Here is a 10,130-nt window from a genome sequence, read left to right as displayed (position 1 = left end):
AGGCAATCCATCTGACTTACAACCCTTTGATCCTGAGATAGATAGGACATTTCATAGATTAGTTAGGCATCATTTTATACCTTTTGATCATTCTGAGCATTCCATAACTGGTGAATCTGTGCATTCTGTTATTGGTGATTTTGAACATCCTGATCTTGAGCATTATAATTTTGAGCATTCTGATTCTGAGCATTCTGATTTTGCACATTCTGAGAACATGGCACAACCTCCACCTCGTGAGAGGACTCTAAGTGGCTGCACCTGATTTCACCTATGAAAGCTTGTGCATCCAATACCCTGATGAGGATGTCCCATATGTTCTTAAAACTGGACTGATTCATTTGCTTCCAAAGTTTCATGGCCTTGCAGGTGAAGACCCGCACAAACATTTGAAAGAATTTCACATTGTCTGCTCCACCATGAAACCCCCAGATGTCCAAGAGGATCACATATTTCTGAAGGCTTTTCCTCACTCATTAGAGGGAGTGGTAAAGGACTGGCTGTATTACCTTGCTCCAAGGTCCATCACGAGCTGGGATGACCTTAAGAGAGTATTCTTAGAAAAAATTTTCCCTGCTTCCAGGACCACAGCCATCAGGAAGGATATCTCAGGTATTAGACAACTCAGTGGAGAGAGCCTGTATGAGTACTAGGAGAGATTTAAGAAACTATGTGCCAGTTGCCCCCACCATCAGATTTCAGAACAGCTTCTTCTCCAATACTTTTATGAAGGACTCAGTAATATGGAGAGAAGTATGATAGATGCTGCCAGTGGTGGAGCCCTTGGAGACATGACTCCTGCTGAAGCCAGAAATTTAATTGAGAAGATGGCCTCCAACTCCCAGCAGTTTAGTGCCAGAAATGATGCCATAGTCATTAGAGGAGTGCATGAGGTAGCTACAAACCCATCTGCATCATCTGAAACTAAGAAGCTTGAAGGCAAACTGGATGCGTTGGTCAACTTGGTAACCCAGCTGGCCTTGAATCAGAAATCTGTACCTGTCGCAAGGGTTTGTGGTTTGTGCTCCTCTGCTGACCACCATACAGACCTTTGCCCTTCCATGCAGCAACCTGGAGCAATTGAGCAGCCTGAAGCTTATGCAGCAAATATATACAATAGACCTCCTCAACCTCAGCAGCAACATCAACCACAGCAGAGCAATTATGACCTTTCCAGCAACAGATACAACCCTGGATGGAGGAATCACCCTAACCTCAGATGGTCCAGCCCTCAGCAACAACAACAGCAGCCTGCTCCTTCCTTCCAAAATGCTGCTGGCCCAAGCAGACCATACATTCCTCCACCAATCCAACAACAACAACAACCCCAGAAACAGCCAACAGTTGAGGCCCCTCCACAACCTTCCCTCGAAGAACTTGTGAGGCAAATGACTATGCAGAACATGCAATTTCAACAAGAGACCAAAGCCTCCATTAAGAGCTTAACCAATCAGATGGGACAATTGGCTACTCAATTGAATCAACAACAGTCCCAAAATTCTGACAAGCTGCCTTCTCAAGCTGTCCAAAATCCCAAAAATGTCAGTGCCATTTCATTGAGGTCGGGAAAGCAGTGTCAAGGACCTCAACCCGTAGCACCTTCCTCATCTGCAAATGAACCTGCCAAACTTCACTCTATTCCAGAAAAAGGTGATGACAAAAATCTACCTAACAATTTCCGTGCAGGTGAATCTTCTTCCACAGGTAATTCTGATTTGCAGAAGCAGCACATTCCCCCTCTTCCATTCCCTCCAAGAGCAGTTTCCAACAAAAAAATGGAAGAGGCAGAGAAAGAGATCTTGGAAACATTTAGAAAAGTAGAGGTAAACATACCTCTGTTGGATGCAATAAAGCAAATTCCAAGATATGCCAAATTCTTGAAGGAGCTGTGCACTAATAAGCGGAAGCTTAAAGGAAGTGAACGAATTAGCATGGGCAGAAATGTCTCCGCATTGATTGGTAAATCTGTTCCTCAAATTCCTGAAAAATGCAAAGATCCAGGTACATTCAGCATACCTTGTATTATAGGGAATAGTAAGTTTGACAATGCCATGCTAGATTTAGGAGCCTCTGTTAGTGTTATGCCTCTGTCGATTTTTAATTCTCTATCTCTAGGTCCCTTGCAGTCAACTGATGTGGTAATTCATTTAGCTAATATAAGTGTTGCCTATCCTGTTGGTTTCATAGAAGATGTCTTAGTTAGAGTTGGTGAACTGATTTTCCCTGTTGATTTTTATATCTTGAATATGGAAGATGGATTTTCTCAAGGATCAGTTCCCATCATTCTAGGCAGACCCTTTATGAAAACTGCTAGAACTAAGATAGATGTTTATGCAGGCACACTGTCCATGGAGTTTGGTGATATAACTGTTCATTTTAATATTCTGGATGCTATGAAATACCCATCTGAAGATCTTTCTGTATTTCGTGCTGAAATAATTGACCATGTTGTTGATGAATACATGACTGATCTTTATTCTAATCTGCATGCCTCTCACTCTTCATGCATTGAGTCTGAAATTGTACTTGATCATATGTCTGAATTTGATGTTGAGAGTGAATTTGAGAGTGATATTGATTGCATGCCTGGTGGTGGTGTTTTACCTCTTGAGATTGATTTTATAGAGTCAGATAGGACTAACCATGTTTCAGGAAGTACACATACCTCTGACTTTCTTTATGAGGTAAAGGCTGAGAAACCATCTCCTTCTACCACTGTCCAGCCGACCACACCAGAATTGAAGCCTCTGCCATCAAATTTAAAATACGCTTACTTGGATGATAGCAAGAGTTTTCCAGTGATTATATCTGCCTCCCTTGCTGATGAGCAAGAGGAGAAGTTGTTGTCAGTTCTCAAGAAGCATAAGAAGGCTATAGGTTGGACCCTGGCGGACATTCCTGGTATTAGCCCATCCACATGTATGCATCGAATAAATTTAGAGGATGGAGCTAAACCAGTAAGACAGCCACAGAGAAGACTCAACCCGGTGATTCTTGATGTAGTGAAGAAGGAGATAACCAAGCTTTTGCAAGCTGGAATCATTTATCCTATCTCCGACAGCCAATGGGTGAGTCCCGTCCAGGTAGTCCCGAAAAAGACTGGCCTCACAGTGATCAGAAATGAGAAGGAGGAGCTGATTCCTACTCGGGTGCAGAACAGTTGGAGAGTCTGCATTGACTATAGGAGGCTGAACCAGGTTACCAAAAAGGACCATTTTCCCCTGCCATTCATTGACCAGATGCTTGAGCGCCTGGCAGGTAAATCCCACTACTGTTTCCTTGATGGTTTTTCTGGTTATATGCAAATTACTATTGCTCCTGAGGATCAGGAAAAGACCACATTCACCTGCCCCTTCGGCACTTTTGCTTATAGGAGGATGCCTTTCGGCCTGTGCAATGCCCCTGGTACCTTCCAGCGGTGCATGATTAGTATTTTCAGTGATTTTTTTAGAAAATTGCATAGAGGTGTTTATGGATGATTTCACTATATATGGATCCTCTTTTGATGGTTGTTTGAATAGTTTGGAAAAAGTTTTGAATAGATGCATTGAAACTAACCTTGTTCTAAATTTTGAAAAATGTCATTTTATGGTTGAGCAAGGTATAGTTTTAGGCCACATTATTTCCAATAAGGGTATTGAAGTAGATCCTGCAAAAATTTCTATTATTTCACAATTGCCTTACCCCTCTTGTGTGCGAGAGGTGCGATCTTTTCTTGGTCATGCAGGATTCTACAGGCGCTTTATAAGGGATTTTAGCAAAGTAGCCCTTCCACTGTCCAACTTGTTGCAAAAGGAGGTGGAGTTTGACTTTAATGACAGATGCAAAGAGGCTTTTGATTGCCTCAAAAGAGCGTTGACTACCACCCCCATCATCCAGGCACCTGATTGGACAGCCCCTTTTGAGCTTATGTGTGATGCATCAAATTATGCATTGGGGGCTGTCCTTGCTCAGAAAATTGATAAATTGCCCAGGGTGATATATTATGCTTCTAGGACTTTAGATGCTGCCCAAGCAAATTATACTACTACTGAGAAAGAGCTTCTAGCCATAGTTTTTGCTCTTGAAAAATTTCGATCTTATTTGCTTGGTACTCGCATTATTGTTTATACTAACCATGCAACTCTAAAGTACTTGTTGAAGAAGGCTGATTCTAAGCCTAGGTTGATCAGATGGATGCTCTGGCTCCAAGAGTTTGACTTGGAGATCCGTGATAGGAGCGGAGCACAAAATCTAGTTGCTGATCATTTGAGTCGGATCGAACGTGTCTCTAATGCAGATTCACCTATTCGGGATGATTTCCCGGATGATCATTTGTATATATTGTATAGTATTTCTGACTCTCTTTCTACTCCCTGGTTTGCTAACATTGTCAATTATTTAGTTGCCTCTGTTTTTCCTCCCTTAGCATCTAAGGCCCAAAAAGATAAGATTAAAAGTGATGCTAAGCATTTTATTTGGGATGACCCCTACTTGTGGAAATTGTGCAGTGATCAGGTCATTAGACGGTGCATTCCAGATCATGAGATTGACTCAATCCTGCAGTTCTGTCATTCTTCCGCACCGGGAGGTCATCTAGGTGTTCAAAGGACAGCTCGCAAAGTGCTTGATTGTGGTTTTTATTGGCCCACCATCTTTAAAGATGCGTGGAAGATCTACAGCACTTGTGAGCAGTGTCAGAGAGCAGGAAATACACTTACATGGCGACAACAAATGCCTCAGCAACCTATGCTATTCTGTGAGGTGTTTGATGTCTGGGGTATAGATTTCATGGGTCCTTTTCCTGTCTCTTTTGGTTATGTTTATATTCTCCTTGCAGTTGATTATGTTTCAAAATGGGTGGAAGCCAAGCCCACTAGAACTAATGATGCTAAAGTTGTCGCAGACTTTGTCAGGTCTCATCTGTTTTGCAGGTTTGGAGTACCTAAAGCAATTGCTAGTGATCAAGGAACCCATTTTTGCAACAGGACAATGCATGCCCTGCTTAAAAAGTACGGGGTGGTACACAGGGTATCCACACCATACCACCCCCAGACTAATGGACAGGCAGGAATTTCTAACAGGGAAATCAAGAGAATTCTAGAGAAGATTGTGCAGCCAAGCAGGAAAGATTGGAGTACCAGGCTTGATGATGCTCTCTGGGCACATCGGACTGCCTACAAAGCACCCATAGGAATGTCTCCTTATTGGGTTGTCTTTGGAAAGGCATGTCATCTTCCAGTGGAAATTGAGCACAAAGCATACTGGGCAGTGAAGACTTGCAACTTCTCTATGGATCAAGTTGCCGAGGAAAGGAAGTTGCAACTGAGTGAGTTAGATGAAATACGCCTAGAAGCCTACGAGAATGCCAAGTTCTACAAAGAAAAGACCAAGAAGTTCCATGATAGCATGATAGTTAAAAAAGACTTCATGGTTGGGCAAAAAGTGTTATTGTATAATTCTAGGCTTGGACTCATGAGTGGTAAGTTGAGGTCTAAGTGGATTGGTCCTTTTGTTGTTACTAATGTTTTTCCTTATGGTACAGTTGAGATCAAAAGCGACTCCACAAACAAGAGCTTCAAGGTCAATGGACATCGACTTAAGCCATTCCTCACGAACCCTTCTTTAGTGGACGTAGTGGTGGAAGAGACTTCCTTACTCCACCCTACTCTTCCTCCACCATGACTTAGGGAGTTTTTCTTTTCCTATCTCCTTCTTTGCTTTTATTACACTTGTCCGATTCTCTTTGATGATTTAATTGTTTTTAATCTTTTAATTGTGCTACATTGAGGACAATGTGTTGTTTAAGTATGGGGGGGAGTGTTCTTTGGTTTTGCTAGTTTTGTTGGTTTTGTTAATTTGTTAGTTGTGTTAATTTGTTAATGTTGTTAGTTTCGTCGGATTTTCAGTTTAATATTTTGGGTCAATTTCATGTGCACGTACGACTTTGCATGTTTTTCTTTGAATTATAGGATATGTTCAAGAAATGGGTAATTGTTTTGAAAATAAAAGTTCTTGACATTTTGTGACTTGAAATCCTTGATTCTTCTCTACATGTCATGATAGTTTTGAAAGCTCAATTTGAAAGTGATGATTTTACCTTTGTGAGAATTTGAGCCATCCATCATTATAATCATTTGGTGTGTTTTGCCCCATTGATTGCTTGCACAATAGCCTTGGCTTGATTCTTGTTGATGCGTCCTAATTCACATGCATATTTGGAAATGATTAAGGCAATTTTGTTCTTATAAGCTTCTAGCCAAATGGACTTACCTTGAATTAATTCCTTTGATAGCCCTTTTGAGCCTTGTTTCCCTTTCCTTGTTTTGAAGCTCACTACAAGCCTTAAGTGAAAAACCATGATATTACCATATCCTTAAGGAATTTTGGAGCTTTGGAATTGTTTTGGGAATAAGTGTGGGGGGTTTTTGTTTCATTGGACAACTTGTTTTGTTGGCTATGCTTCATGATGTATTTTGGGCCATACTTGATGTACATTGTATATTTGTTAAATGTTGGACATGCTGAATGAAATGTTGTTTCTCAAAGGCCAAAGAGTAAAAAAAAAAATTCAAAAAAGAAAAAGAAAAGCAATAAAGTTGAGTGAATAAGATCTTAAATGGCACAAGAATGATGAAACTCTTGGTTCTACTCTTCATGTTTAATTTTTATCTTTACTTCTTTTTATTTTTTTCTTAATATGCACTTATTTCCCTTTGCTCCTCTATTCCTTTGGGATTTAGCCACTTATTCCATATTTCTCCATACCTTGTCCTTGGCCCCATTACAACCTTAAAAGACCTTTTGATCCTCATGTGCTTGTGTTTATGGGTTGATTGTCAATTTTAGAATCTTGCCAAGTTTATGTGGTGTTTGCTTTCATGGGTGCTTTGAGGGTAAATAGTAGCCTAGACACTTGAGAGATAGAGTGCATATCTTGTGAGGCTTTATCACTTTTCATTCTTGAGCTGATTAACTATTTTGCCATGATTGGGTTGCTTGGATGATTTTCATGAATGTCTTGACTTTTTGGATCTCCTTATGTTAGATGTTATCCATTCCTTTCATTCCCTGATGTTCATTGAGAAATATGTGAATGTTTTTGTTTGTCTTCCTCTGATATCCTTGGATTTTGTTCTTTGTTTCATTTTGCCCAGGAGTGCAAAAGGCTAAGTATGGGGGGTTTTGATGTGCCATCATTTTCTTCTATTTTCTAAACCCTTTTTGCACCATTTTAATTATTGATTGGTCTTAATTGTCAATTAATTAGGCAGTTTTATTATTTGGGCTCATTTAGCTAATTTGATGTTTTTAATCTAATTTCAGGAATTAATGAAACATTGGGCTTAATCCGGATTTTGGTTGTGGACTTGAAGAGGGCAAATAAAGCAGCGCTTATCTTAGTTAATTTCTAATTAGGAAATTTCGCAATTTTATTTTATGTTGTTCAGTGTTTATTTCGTTTTGGGCCAGAGTATTGTAATAGGGCCCAATGACTTTGAGTGACTCTTTTTAAATAGCTGCCTTGGGATTCGTGCAGGGCATTCTATTCTGTTATGCTATTCATTATTCAGAGCTTTCTTTTAGGGTTTTGGTTTTTCTGTTTTGATGCTTCTGAGTTCGTAATGCAATTTTACGTTTTCTGCTTCTAATTACAATTTCGTTCTTGCTTCTTCTTCTACTCTCATTTACGTTTCTGTTCTATTTTACATTTCTGTTCATTTACGTTTCTGTTCATTTACGTTTCCGTTCATTTACGTTTCTGCTTCATGTTTCAATTGCGTTTTCTGTTTGAATCCATGGAAGGCTAGATTTTCTAGTGTTGTTTCCTTTTGAGGACGAAGCCCAACTCTCTTTGAGGTTTCGCTTGTAATGTGGTTTCCTGGCAGTTCTCCCTTCACCAGTATCCCAAATTCGTGAATATTAATCAGTGCACGCTTCGTGTTCGATTAATTTCCTCTGAGCCTAACTTGCGTTCATGCTTAATGGACGAAGGGCTAACTGGTGTATGTGGTGCCTAATCACGTATTGAAAACCCTAAGTTGATTTTCGCTTAGTAAATTGAAATAGGGTTGGATTAAGTGGTTGACTGTTAGGTACGAATTCTCCATAACCCAGGATAAGAGAATGGCTTCTGAATCAGAGGAAACAACCCGTTTTTAATATTAGTAGTTTCGTATTCCAGTTTACTTGTTCTGCTCTTTAATCACAAAACAAACAACCCCCCCCCCATCGTTACTGTTACTGCAAGTATATTATGAACATTTGGCTTGTCACTGCTCGTTGGGAAACGACCTAGGATCACTTCCTAGTTACTGCATTTTCATGTTTATTTGATTCGGGTACGGCCTCGATCAATAGGTTTGGACGCATTGTTGTCCAGATACGCAATCTCAACCTAGAGGTAGCATTACGCTCTATGCTCCTCGCTCTAGGGCCTGGTAAGTTTACGGACAATCTGTGCAAAAAAAAACCCTAATAGCATGGATGAGTTGCGTGAACGAGCCAAAGGCTATATCTAGATGAAAAAGATGCCCAAGTTTAGGAATGATGTCCGACAAGCTGGACAAAAGCGCGACAAGCGAGAAGGAAGCTTCAAGACCAAATCACACTAGTTGGACAAGAGGCACAAGCCAGAAAAATGCCAGCCTCTCCCAAAAAGGCCCAAGTATAAACGCTACACACCCCTAACGACTAATCGTACTACAGTCCTTTAGGAGGCTTTCAATGCAGAGGTACCTATTAGTCGTCTTTTATGACTAACTTTTGTATAGAAAAGTTTTCAAAAATGTATATATTTCTCCCAATTTATGGTTCTTTTTGGTAGGATTGCAAATATTTCTTGTTTAGTTTTTATTTTTGCTCAGTAGAAGCTTTCCATATGAATTTAATGTAAATTTCACTTCAATTCTAGGTAAAAAGGAGAAAAATTTGAAGATGCAAAAGTTGTTGTCTCGCTAAGCTTGGATCGTGTGCTTAGCAAGACTCAACCGCTAAGCGAGACATCAACCGCTTAGCGAGTGAGATGAATATTGAAGAGAATCTGCCATGTCATCACATGCTCAGCGCATCATCAACTCGTTCAACAAGAACATTGTCTCTTCTGCGCTTAGCGCGAGAATGGCACTAAGCCAAATTTCACTTACTCGCGCTAAGTGCGAGAATGGTGCTAAGTGCACCTTCGTGAACAAAAAGGCCTTTTTAAGCCTGAATTGAAGAGAATGAAGGAGGGAGGTCTGAATAGACTATGTGAGCCTAGTGCTGAACGAAGAGCGGAGGAAAAGCTGAGCAAGGAAGAAACAGACCCTAACTTTTAGGTAGATTTTAGGTTTAGGAGTGATTCCTAGGTTCCTAGAGGTGGAGGAGACATCCCCGCTACTTTGTAATCTGGTATTTTCTCTAAAACCCTTCTCCTATTTGTGAAAGGTACTCCCTTTTAATGGAGGGCTAGAATCCTTTGTTGGGAAATTCCGCTGAGTGCTTGATGTAAATATTATTACTATCTATTTGAAGTTGTTTTTATGTGTTCAATGTTTCTATCTATGCTTATGTTATGCATGCTTGTGGCTTAATCACCCATTTGATAACGAAGTTTAATTTGAATTAGGCCAAACTCGCAAGACATCGGTGTTTGGTATTTATGCCTTCAGCATAGAACACAGAAATAATTTCAAGTAGAGAAAAACCCTAATTGCATCAAGTATCTCAATGGAAGGACCCGACGCTTTTACATATCTGTTTTAACACTCACTTGCTCACAATTACTGCTTTTACTTAGAATAGAATTACTTCTGTTTCTACTTCATGATAATCAATTCTTTATGCAAATGCCTATTTACTGAATGCTACTTTGCCAAGTAAAATAAGTTCCTTGAGTTTGATACTCGTTTCACACTATTTTAATTATTTACTTGACGACCCAGTGCACTTGCCGGTTAGATTTCACATCCACAAAAACTAGTATCAGGATGAGAGCAAGTATTTTGGCGCCGTTGCCGGGGAACTTCTCTTTATTTGGAAAAGTTTAGTTCAATTTGTAGGTGTTTATTCTTTATTCTTTGATTTGTTGTTTTGTTTTTGTGAATATTTGTATACGGCAGAATTTATTTTTCTTCGGAATTGGTTAACTATTGTTTATGCTTAGTTGTGTA

At 39.9% G+C, this 10,130-nt stretch overlaps 1 non-coding gene across 1 annotated transcript; it reads right to left on the bottom strand.

Moving 5' to 3' along the window:
• Window positions 1-590: 590 nt before the first annotated feature.
• On the bottom strand, window positions 591-697 carry LOC114368591. Its single transcript, XR_003657365.1, has one exon. It is a non-coding gene; the product is annotated as a small nucleolar RNA R71 (small nucleolar RNA).
• Window positions 698-10,130: the final 9,433 nt, after the last annotated feature.

Source organism: Glycine soja, chromosome 1 (assembly GCF_004193775.1).
Source record: "Glycine soja cultivar W05 chromosome 1, ASM419377v2, whole genome shotgun sequence".
Taxonomy (NCBI): Eukaryota; Viridiplantae; Streptophyta; class Magnoliopsida; order Fabales; family Fabaceae; genus Glycine; species Glycine soja.
Note: the sequence above shows the minus strand (reverse complement) of the source record. Positions and strands in the feature narration are given on the sequence as shown.